Source organism: Camelus dromedarius, chromosome 14, assembly GCF_036321535.1.
Source record: "Camelus dromedarius isolate mCamDro1 chromosome 14, mCamDro1.pat, whole genome shotgun sequence".
In the NCBI taxonomy this organism is placed as follows: Eukaryota; Metazoa; Chordata; class Mammalia; order Artiodactyla; family Camelidae; genus Camelus; species Camelus dromedarius.
The window spans coordinates 65,844,347-65,855,912 of record NC_087449.1 but is presented as its reverse complement, the minus strand read 5'-3'; positions in this window follow the sequence as shown (position 1 = coordinate 65,855,912).

Sequence of the window (11,566 nt, the reverse complement as noted above, 5' to 3'; positions counted from 1 at the left end):
CTAACCTGGGAAAGAAAACAGACATCCAGGTCCAGAAAACACAGAGTCCCAAACACGACGAACCCAAAGAGGTCCACACCAAGACACATTATAATTAAAATGTCAAAAATTAAAGATGAAGGAAGAATCTTAAAAGCGGCAAGAGAAAAGCAACTAGTTACAATCAAGGGAAGAAACTGCAGGCAAGAAGAAAGTGCCACGATATACTCAAAGTGATGAAAGGGAAAAACCTACAACCAAGAATACTCAGCTCAGCAAGACTGCCATCCAGATTTGAAGAAGAGATAAAGAGATTAACAGACAAGCGAAATCTAAAAAAGCTCAGCACCACTAAACTGGCTTTACAAGAAATGTTAGAGGGACTCCTCTAAGTGGAAAACCACAACTAGAAATATGAAAACTATGAAAGGAAAAAAATCTCATTGGTAAGGGCAAACATATAGTAAAGATCAACAACTTATATAGCTAGTAGGAAAATTAAAAGATAAAAGTAGTAAAAATCACCTATATCTGCAATAAGTAGTTAAGGATATACAAAACAAAAAACGTAAAATACTCTGTCAAAAACATTAAATGTGAAAAGTGAAGTAAATACGGGTTGTGTTCAAATTTCAGATCATCAATGTAAAATAATTATATATATATATATATATGAATATATAAATATAAAATAATTATATATATGGATTCATGGTAACTACAAGCCAAAACTCTATAATAAATACACAAACACAAACAAGAAAGGAATCCAAACACAACACTAAAGACAGTCATCAAATCACAAGGGAAGGAAGCAAAAGAAGAAAGGAAAAAAAAGAATTACAAAGACAATTAATAAAATGGCAAGAAGAACAACCCTATTGATAATTATTTTAAATGTGAATGGAAAACATGCTCCAATCAAAAGATACAGAATGGATGAATGCATAAAAATATCTAAACCCATATACATGCTGCCTCAAGAGTCTTACTTCAGATCTAAAGAGACACACAGACTTAAAGTGAGGGGATGGAAAAACATATTCCATACAATGGAAACAAAAAGAAAGCTGGGGTAACAATATTTCTATCAGACAAAATAGACTTTCAAACAAAGATTGTAACAAAAGACAATGGAGAACATTACATAATGATCAAGGGATCAAGTCAAGAAGAAGACATAACAATTGTAAATATATATGCACCCAACATAGAAACACCTAAAAACATAAAGCAAATGTTAACAGACATAAAGGGAGAGACTGACAGTAACACAACAACAGTAGGGGACTTAACACCCCACTTACATCAATGACAGATCATCCAGACAGAAAATGAATAAAGAAACACTGGCCTTAAATGACACATGAGACCAGATATACTTAATGGATGTAATAAACAGAATATTCCATGCAAAAGCAGCAGAATTCACTTTGTTTTCAAGTGCACATGGAACATTCTCCAGGCTAAACCACATGTTAGGTCACAAAACAAATCTCAATAAATGTAATAACGTTGAAACCACATCAAGCATCTTTTCCAACCTCAACGGTATGAGACCAGGAATCAACTATAAGAGAACAGCTGCAAAAAACACAAATACATGGAGGCTGAACAATATGCTATTAAATGGCCAGTGGGTCTCTGAGGAAATCAAAAAATGCCTTGAGAAAAATGAAAATAGAAACACAACCATCCAAAATCTATGGGACACAGCAAAAGCAGTGCTGAGAGAGAAGTTCATAGCTATACAGATCTACTTCAGAAAAAGCTTCAAGAAAAAGCTCAAACAATCTACCATTAGGCCTGAGGGAACTAGAATAAGAAGAAAAAACAAAACTCTGAATTAATAGAAGGAAAAAAATAATGACCAGAGCAGATAAATAAAATAGAGATAAGAAATGAAAAAGATTAATGAAACTAAGAGCTGATATTCTTTACAATACAAACAACATTGATAAACCCTTAGTCAGACTCATCAAAAAGAGAGAGAGAGAGATAAGCCCCAATTAAATAAATTAAGAAACAAAAGAGGAGATGTTATAATTATACCACAGAAATACAAAGAATCATTAAGAGATTACTATTATACACCAATAAAATGAACAACCTAGAGAAATGGGTAAATTCCCAGAAATGTGCGATATCCAAAGACTGAATCAGGAAGAAATAGACCCGAAACCATAAAACTCTTGGAAGAAAACATAGGCAGAACACTCTTTGACATCAGTCTCTTCTTAACAATGTTTTTTTGGTTATGTCTCTCAGGCAAGGGAAACAAAAGCAAATATAAACAAATGAGACTGCATCAAACTAGAAAGTCTTTACACAGCAAAAGAAACTATCAACAAAAGGAAAAGGCAGCTTATTGAACTGGAGAAGATATTTGCAAACAGTATATCTGATAAGGGGTTAATATCCAAAATATACAAGGAGCTCATACAACTTAACATCAAAAATAACAACAAAAACCCAACTTAAAAGGATCTGAATAGACTTTTTTTTCCAAAGCAGACATACAGATGTCCAACAGACACATGAAAAGACGATCAACATCACTATTATCAGGGAAATGCAAATCAAAACCAAAATGAAATATCACATTACACCTGTCAGAATGGGTATCATCAAAAAGACAACGAATAACAAGTCTTGGCAAGTATGTGGAGAAAAGGGCTCCCTTGTGCACTGTTGGTAGAAAGGTACATTGGTGCAGCCACTGTGGAAAACAGTATGGAAGTTTCTCAAAAAATTAAAAATAAAACTACCATATGACCCAGCAATTCCACTCTTGCATATATATCCAAAAAAACCCCAAAAATACTAATTTGAAAAGATATAAGCACCCTCAATGTTCATTGCAGCATAATTGCCAGGATATGGAAGCAACCCGAGTGTTCTTCAACAAATGAAAGAACAATGAAGATGTGGTAAATATATATATATACATGTGTATATATATATATACACATACATACATACATACATACATACATACATACATACACACAATGGAATACTATTCAGCCATAAAAAAGAATAAAATGTTGCTGTTTGCAACAACATGGATGAATCCAGAGGGTACTATGCTAAGTTAAATAAGTCAGACAAAGACAAATACCACATGATCTCACTTATACGTGGAATCTAAAACAACAAAACAAAACAAAAACAGACTCACAGATACAGAGAACAAATGGATGGTTGTCAGAAGGGAGAGGGGTAGGGGTGCAAAACAGGTGAAGAGGATTAAGAGTTACAAACCTTTCTGATTGTTATATAATAAAGCAACAAGAGTGTAACATACAACATAAGGAATATGCTCAGTGATACTGTAATAACTTTGTATGGGGACAGACGGTTACTAGACATCTTGTGGTGATCGTTTCATAATGTATGCAAATGTCAAATCATTATGGAGTGCACCTGAAACTAACGTAATATTGTATGCCAACTATATTTCAATTGAAAAAAAGAATATTACTGAATTATAGAATACTGTATTATAAACTCGTCATTAGAAAACTTTAGGGGAAAAAAATTCACTGTTGCATAACCATCATGACTATTTCCAGAACCTTTTTATTATCCTTCCCCTCAGCTTCTGTCAAAGGACAATTTTGCAACACCTATAAATATTTTAAATTCACATACCCTGCGGTCCAGCAGTTTCACTTCCAGGGCTCTATAAAATTATTCATAAGTAAGAAAGAAGAAACTCATTGCTGTATTAATATTCAATTTAAAAGTTAATAGTGTATATAGAAGTGTGGTATGGCCTAATTTTAAAATATCATTGCAAATACATCATTGAAAACATTGTTTATTAATTATCTATAACAATTTAAGTATATAAATTCTAAAAAATTCTAACAAAGCATTATTTTTCCATGGTATTCTTTATGAACATTTACATTTATTTATTTTAAGAATGCCACATATTTGAGATCTCTAGGCCAGAGAAGAATTCTATTTAAAAAAAAGATGTTCTTCAAACTGTGCTTCTGTGGCACAGAAATAAACATGGTACAGTGTAATTTCACGTGCCAAACACATTTACTTGTTAACATTACACAAGCCATGCGGAATTTGTCTTGTACAATAAGGGAACACTGTTTCACTGTCAATCATATATGCAGAATTCAGTTGTAAAGTTTAATACATGGAATGTTTTACATTAAGGGGAAGCTCATGCTATTTCAACTTCCTGTATTTTCTCGGTGAAGTTAGGAAGAATTGGAACACAGCATTGGTTATCAGACGGCAAAGTCCCACCATAGGTGAGCACGCATCCTCACATCGGGCAGCTTTGCTAGGACTGATTTACTGGGGCCTCTTAGAACCAGACTAGCCAGGGTCTATAATTTGGAGACACAGTTGCAAGGTGGGTGATTATACTCACAGTGGGTTATCGGGATTTGCTGCAATCAGAATGTTTAATTGCTTAATAGAGTGTTAGGGCACCGAGCACAGCCAAACGTGCTTTTCATGCTTGTTTAATAAAAAAATGATAAGATTGTTTCTTGAGTCCTTGATTTGGGAGGGGCATGGTGCCAAATGCCTTATTTATGTCATCTTTGCTATGGCCTGTGTCATTCTACAAAGGAGGAAACCAAGGCTTCAAGGATTATGCAAACTCAGCCACAAGAGGTGATGACAGTAATCAAACCTCAAACTGGTTGAGTCCAACGCCCATGAACCTAACCCAAATACCGTATGGCCTCAGACTGTCTTATTAGGTGTATCAGATGGATGTGTTCTCAACAGATTCTGCCTTGTGATTCACATTTTAAAATTATTATTATTGAAGTATGGTCAGTTTACAACATTGTGTCAATTTCTGGTGTACAGCATCATGTTTTACTCATACCCATACATACGTATATTCCTTTTCATATTCTTTTTCATTATAGGTGACTACAAAATATTGAATATAGTTCCCTGTGCTATACAGTAGAAGCTTGTTGGCTATCTATTTTATGTATATAGTAGTGTGTATCTACAAATCTCAAACTCCCAATTTATCCCTTTCCCACCTGGTAACCATAAGTTTGTTTTCTATGTCTGTGAGTCTGTTTCTATTTTGTAGATAAGTTCATTAGGGCCTTTTTTTTTTTTTTTAAGATTCCACATATAAGTGATATATGGTATTTTTCTTTCTCTTTCTGGCTTACTTCACTTGGAATGACCATCTCCAGGTCCATCCATGTTGCTGCACATGGCACTATTTCATTCCTTTTGATGGCTGAGTAGTATTCCGTTGTATAAATGTTACCATAACTTCTTTATCCAGTCATGTGCCAATGGACATTTAGTTTGCTTCCATGTCTTGGCTATTGTAATTAGTGCTGCTGTGAACACTGGGGTGCATGTATCTTTTCAAATTAGAGTTTCCTCCGAATATACGCCCAGGAGTGGGACTGCTGGATTATATTTTTTAATATGCTTTTAATTAAAAAAAAAGTAGCAAAAAGAAATCTTGAAAAAGTACAATCCAGAATTTCTTAAGTATGCCATCATGTACTGGTCAAATACCACCTTATCTTACTCTCTGTGTCTGACAAGTTAAATTGTCTCTTCCACACTGGGGCAAAGTGTTCATGTCACAGGATACTGCCAACACCAAGAGCAGAAACTGAAATTCCATCCAAGTTTCAGATCCTATAAACAGAAGCAAAGTACAAGTGCAAAGGGACTGAGGTGCTTCCCAAACTGAAGTAAAATCTTTAACTCCCCCCAAACCCCAATTACACCCAGAGAAGAAAAGAAGGCTTATATGCTGCTCTGCCTTCTTCAAGTCTGTCTCCCTGGAGTGACCAGCAATCATGATTAAAGCTGGGAGAAAATCAGCCACTATCAATCTTAGAACTCTCAGCAACCATCGTGAGCAATTCACCAGCCTCTGTCTTCACTGGGAAAAGGGTAGAAAAGAACTTGGTAGGATCTTATGACAATAAGAGAAAAGAGTTGGTGTTGCAGGAATGTTTATTTGCCAAGTCCACTGTAAGTGGATGGCTTGCAGTGTGCCTTCTTGATCTCATTCATTCACTCACTCATTCAACCCCCAGTCACTGGCACTTTCCAGGTGTCATAGCAGGTGTCAGTGGTCGGCAGACAATAAAGGAGAAAGAAACATACAACGTGATGTCAGGTTGGGATGATGATGCCTGGATACGGTGAGCTGTCTCCAGGACACAGGGTATACGTCAGTCTGTCACTGTCAAGGCCATTTTCTGGAATCAAAGGCTCTGAGCTCTTCTCGTCCCGCAGAGGGGTGGACAGGTGGGGGAGGGAGGTGGGGGCTGGTGGGAGGCAGGGAGCATTTTTCAGCGGACACCTTGGCCTTGCTGATGCCCACTTCCTCCTTGAAATTCTCATGCGCCAGAAGAGGCCGCTTTGCAGGGCGCTGTTGCTGGTGCCCTAATATCACCCCGTGAGTTTAAGTGTTTTTGGTAACCTGTCTTCAGAAAGATTGAATGGTGTCATATAAGGGCCTTTATAATAAGTACATGGTTAATGAGTAAAATCTGTACTTGGGTTTTTTTGTTTTTTTGTTTTTTTTGGCCATTATCCCAACAGTACCTTCAGCTTCCTTCTCCCACTGACCTCTGTCACTTCCTCCTGGAAAACCCCGGCCGCGGGGCAGTCCTCTCTGCATCCTCCGAGCCCTTGCAGGAACCTCCACCCTGGTGGACCTGGACCGCCGTCCCTGCAGGGTGAAGCTCTTAACTGAATGAGTTCTCCAAGCCTCCAATTAAATGAATTCTTTAGCCCCCATCCTCCAGCCTCCTCCACATCCCCCCACGCAGGCAGAGGACCCCAGAGAACCTTCTGGCAGGCACACCCCAGCCCCTTCCTCCATCAAGCCTGGGAACCAACCAGCATCTGCATTCATCTGGCCTCACTGGATACTTCCGTCCTCATTCCCTGCACTGTGCACCTCGGCCCCGTCCTGTCCCCGCCCCAGGCACTGATCGCCCCCCTCCCCATGATTCCCACTCTAGACTCTTTCTTTAACATCTGCATCTCACCTTGCTCAAGTCTCTCCAAACAAAGAGAAGCAAATACTCCTCCTTACCTAGGTTTGCCAAATTTAGCTAATAAAAATATAGGATGCCCAGGTAAACCTGAATTTCAGATAGATGCCAGACAGGTTTTTAGTAAAAGCATGGCACAAGCATTGCATGGGCCTTATTTATACTGAGAAATTATTCATTGTTTATCTGAGGTTCAAATTTAATGTGACATCCCATGTTTTATCCTACTACCTGACCCCAAGCCCCCGGTGTGTCCCCAGATCCCACGCCACCTCCTTTCGTTCACTGTCTAAATTTTGGAGGGTTTGAGCTCCCCTGCTGTCACTCACCCTGCATTCCCAGGTTGCCACGGTCTGGCTTTCAGGGTTATCCCTCCCCCGAAAGGGCCTCCATTAAGGTCAATGTCTTGTTGCTAAACCCAGTGTATGTTTTATTGTCACTTCTGCTGGCATCTTGGTGGCCTTTGATGGTTCTCACTCTACTCTCATCTGTTGGATTCTGGAGACCTAGCCCTGGGCCTCTGGGATGCCACGGCCCCCCGTCCCCCTCTCCCGCACCATGGGGCCCCTCCATTCAGGGAGACTGACACTGGATCTACCCCTTCTTCCTCCAAGGTTTCTTGGCTCTGCTTGATCGTACCTCTGTCTTCCCAACTGCTTAAGCCAGGAACCAGGGCCTCAGGCCCCATCCCCAAATCAGTCTCCCTCCTGGAGGGGCCCTCAATCTCTTTAATCCATTTTTCTCACTGGAGTCAGTGAGATCTTTCTAAAATGCAGATCACATCAAATCCCTTACCTGGCTCTCTAGTCAATGTCCACTGTTCAAAATCCGAGCTTCTTGGGTAGAATCAATACAAGGAATAAGAAAGCAAGGCACCTAACAGGCAATATAAATGAACAGAATATGTGAACCATATCTTATTAATTTTAAGATGCACCATTATGTTATGCACCACTGAGGCAGGGGAAACTCTGCTAATTACAATTATGTCATAAAATGTAAGATATCTCCTAATTTCAAAAATGTTAAGGTGAAAAGTAAAAAGTCAGTTTTAGAATCAATAAAATATGATGAATGACAAAGCATTTTTTTAAAAAATCTGAGCCTTTTAACTTAGTTTATAAAATCTGGCTGTCTGGTCCCTGCTGACCCTGCAGTTCCCTTTATCTCCCCTTCATCCCCCGACCCCAACCCTCCCTCCCGTTTGCCTGGGCCCCTTGCTCCTTCTGGAAAACACACAGTCTGAGTAGAGATCAGCTACTCATCCCACTCGTCCTCACCATCCCCAGGGAGCCCTCCCTCCGCCCCTGTTGGTGTGTGTTTTTCCACCAACACCACCAAGCACACAGGCTCCCTAACGCACAGCTGTCTCTTTACCAGCCTTGAGCCCTCTTGCCTCCTAGTTCACCGTCTGCTCCTGGCGCACAGCAGGTCCTGGTAACATTGTGTCTCTTCTCAGGTTACACTTGCCAGTCCGCTGGACTCAAAACCCTCAAATGAGAGGTGGTCCCTTGTCCTGATCAACGCACTGGAAGTCCAGTGAAGAGGTTACTGTATTTCAGAGTCTCCTTCAATAGGTTTGTCAGAATCAGCCTCTTCAATGAATTTGTAAAAGATGTGTTTTTCGAAAGGCTTCAATGACTTAATTTGAAATATAGCTATCTGAATCAATCTTGATATAAAAAATAGCATTCATTTTTATATGTAATTAAAAAGTCAGTTGGGAACAAAAGAAATCCCAAGCTCTAAATCACATACCTTGGCACTAAAATCTGTTTCCGTTGTTTACCAAGAATAGCACGTTATTTCCTTATTAGCCTTTATGATCTGACATTGCTATAGTCATAGATCTTAAAAAAAATAAGCCATCTTTTTCCTTAACTATTCTTTTTTCCCTGTGAAAATGATAGACATGTGTTTTATTATAGAGTTCCTTTTAAAAAATAGGTAACGATCGCCCTGCTAACCCCACCACACACAGACCACACATAACTCATGCAAGCTGTAGTCTGTGAGCACATCCCACCCACAGTGGAAACATCTGCTCTGCAGAGGAGGGAGATGCCCACTTTGGCGGCCCCTCATATCAAAAGTTTCCATCAGAGTGATATATTCCACCAGAGAAGAAAGTCAAAATTTGTTTCGGGAGTAACCTAAGCTTGTTTTGAAGCATTTAGAAAACCGTTTCCAGCTTTTACATCCCTACATGTTCATTGATTTTGATCGTAGAAATTTCCATTTATTTCAATTAAACTTAATTCTTGGATTTCCTAAATTCATCCCCAAAGGGGATCATTTAATTCTGTCTTGATTTTCATTCTTCATTAACTGTCATCTAGGGGGAAAGATGACTCATACCCCAAGTTCCTGTGTTTTTCATTTATAACGTTGACACATCATACCAAAATATACAACGATAAAAGTACGGTACAGTCTGTATAAGAAACAGCCTGTGTCAGATAAGCAGGCTAACCCGTGGATTTTTTGTGTTTATCAGCGGGACAAGTGAGCTCAGTTGAGTTATCTTGGGTGGCCCAAGCCTGTGGAGTATGACCGGTCCCTTTGTGTTTGTGAGTAATGGACAACAGAGAATTAAACACCAGTGGCCAAAGTCAAGAGTGAAAGCCATTTTGGAATTCAGGGTTGTGATTCGGAAGAGGGAAAAAGTTACACCGGACTCTGCTCTGAAGCAGCACTGACTGGTAAATTTCCTCAGCTCTGCTGGGCTTCCTATTTTAAAAGGACTGCACCACCACTGATTCTTCTCTTAGTCTTGCCAGCATACCGGCTTAACAGGATTCTCGCCTAAAGCCTCCTCGTCAGGCTCTCAAAAATATCAGCCGGCTGCACCCAGAGACCATGTATGAGCCACTCAGAGCAGGTCAACGTGCTCAAATCAGTTCTCAGGTGTTGCTGATCTGGAAGAGTAATCATGCCCATTCTTACTCCCAACACGAGTGTTTTCATGCATTTGGTGAGATTTCTTAGAACGTTTAAAAAAAATCCTCCATAAATACTATCTTCATCTTTTCCTGTAAATAACAAACTCTGATCAAAATAGTAAAGAGCCAAACGAAAGTACTTCATCTATTTAAATTAGAACAACAAGTGTTTTCTGAACATCGTGTTATTATATCATACACCAAAGTGTCCTTTAAGGGCAGGGGGAGGAATACCTACTATTATACCTGTGATTGCATTAAATTTCTTTCAGGGAGTAATTTACTTGGCATGTGGCTGAAGTTTAAATCCAAATCAATGTGATAGAACCATCGGCTGAGTCGTCTGCAATCAAATGCTTTGTTTTTCTTTCAGAAAAAAAGTCACTTGATATAATTCAACACCTTTTCATGATGACAAAATGAAGACTAGCCATCTTCACAAACCAGGGAAAGAAGGTAACTTCCTTAACTTGAGCAAGTATATTCACAAAAATAACCCCGAAAGAGTCCTCTATAAATAAGATTAAAAACAGCCTATCACATTGTCCTGGAGGTCCTGGCAATAAGTCAAGCAGTACACCAAGAAAAAGAGATAAAAGACAAAGGACTAGAAATGAAAAAAAAAAAAAAACGTTATTATCACAAATAATGTGGTTGTCTGCATAGAAAATCCAAAAGAATCTACATACATACTATTAGAAATAATGGGAAAGTTTAGGGGAAAGGTGGGCTATAAAGTAATATAAGCAAATCAACTACATTTCTGTACTCCAACAATGAAGAAAACCATTTAAGAAGCAAAACAATACACGTAGAAATAAGTCTAACAAAAGATGTACAATGTCTGGAGAAACTTCACTGAAGGACATTAAAGACTTGTCCGATCAGCTATGATTGAGCAGCTGTAACAAAGACAGTGCGTCTTGGCACAAGGACAGACAATTGAACAACGGAACAGCATAGAAAGCCCAGAAACCACCCATGGATATATGGAAATCTGGTAAATGACAGCAGTGTATTGAAGATCTGTAGGGAAAAGATGGACCATTGAATAAATGGTACTGAGATTAGTGGTGATCCATATTCAAAACCCAGAATTGGATCATTACCTTATAACATACACAAAAAATACTCCTGATAGACTAGAATTAAATACAAAAGACAAAACTTAAAACTTTTAGGAAAAAATGTGAGGAAATATCTTTATGATATTGGGGCAGGGAAGGATCTCTTTAACTAGGAAACCAAAAAAACGTTAACCATATAAGAAAAGAGCTGTAAATTTAACCAAATTACATTGAAAGCTTTTCCTCTTACAACAAAGACAAAGAAAGGCACAATTAAAAAGAGAAAAATCAAACTGCAAACAAAGCAGACATTTATAACACATACACGTAACCAAAGATTATCATCTAGGCTATATAAAGAATGACCCTATAAGTCTATGACTTATAGACTAAGACTATAACTATGACTCACTAAGAAAAAGACAACCAAGTTTTAAAAAATGAGCAAATATCATGAGCAAACATTTCTCAAAAAAGAAACACAAATGGTACAAAAACGGGACAAGATGCCCATTAGTAATCATGGAAATGCAAAGTAAGA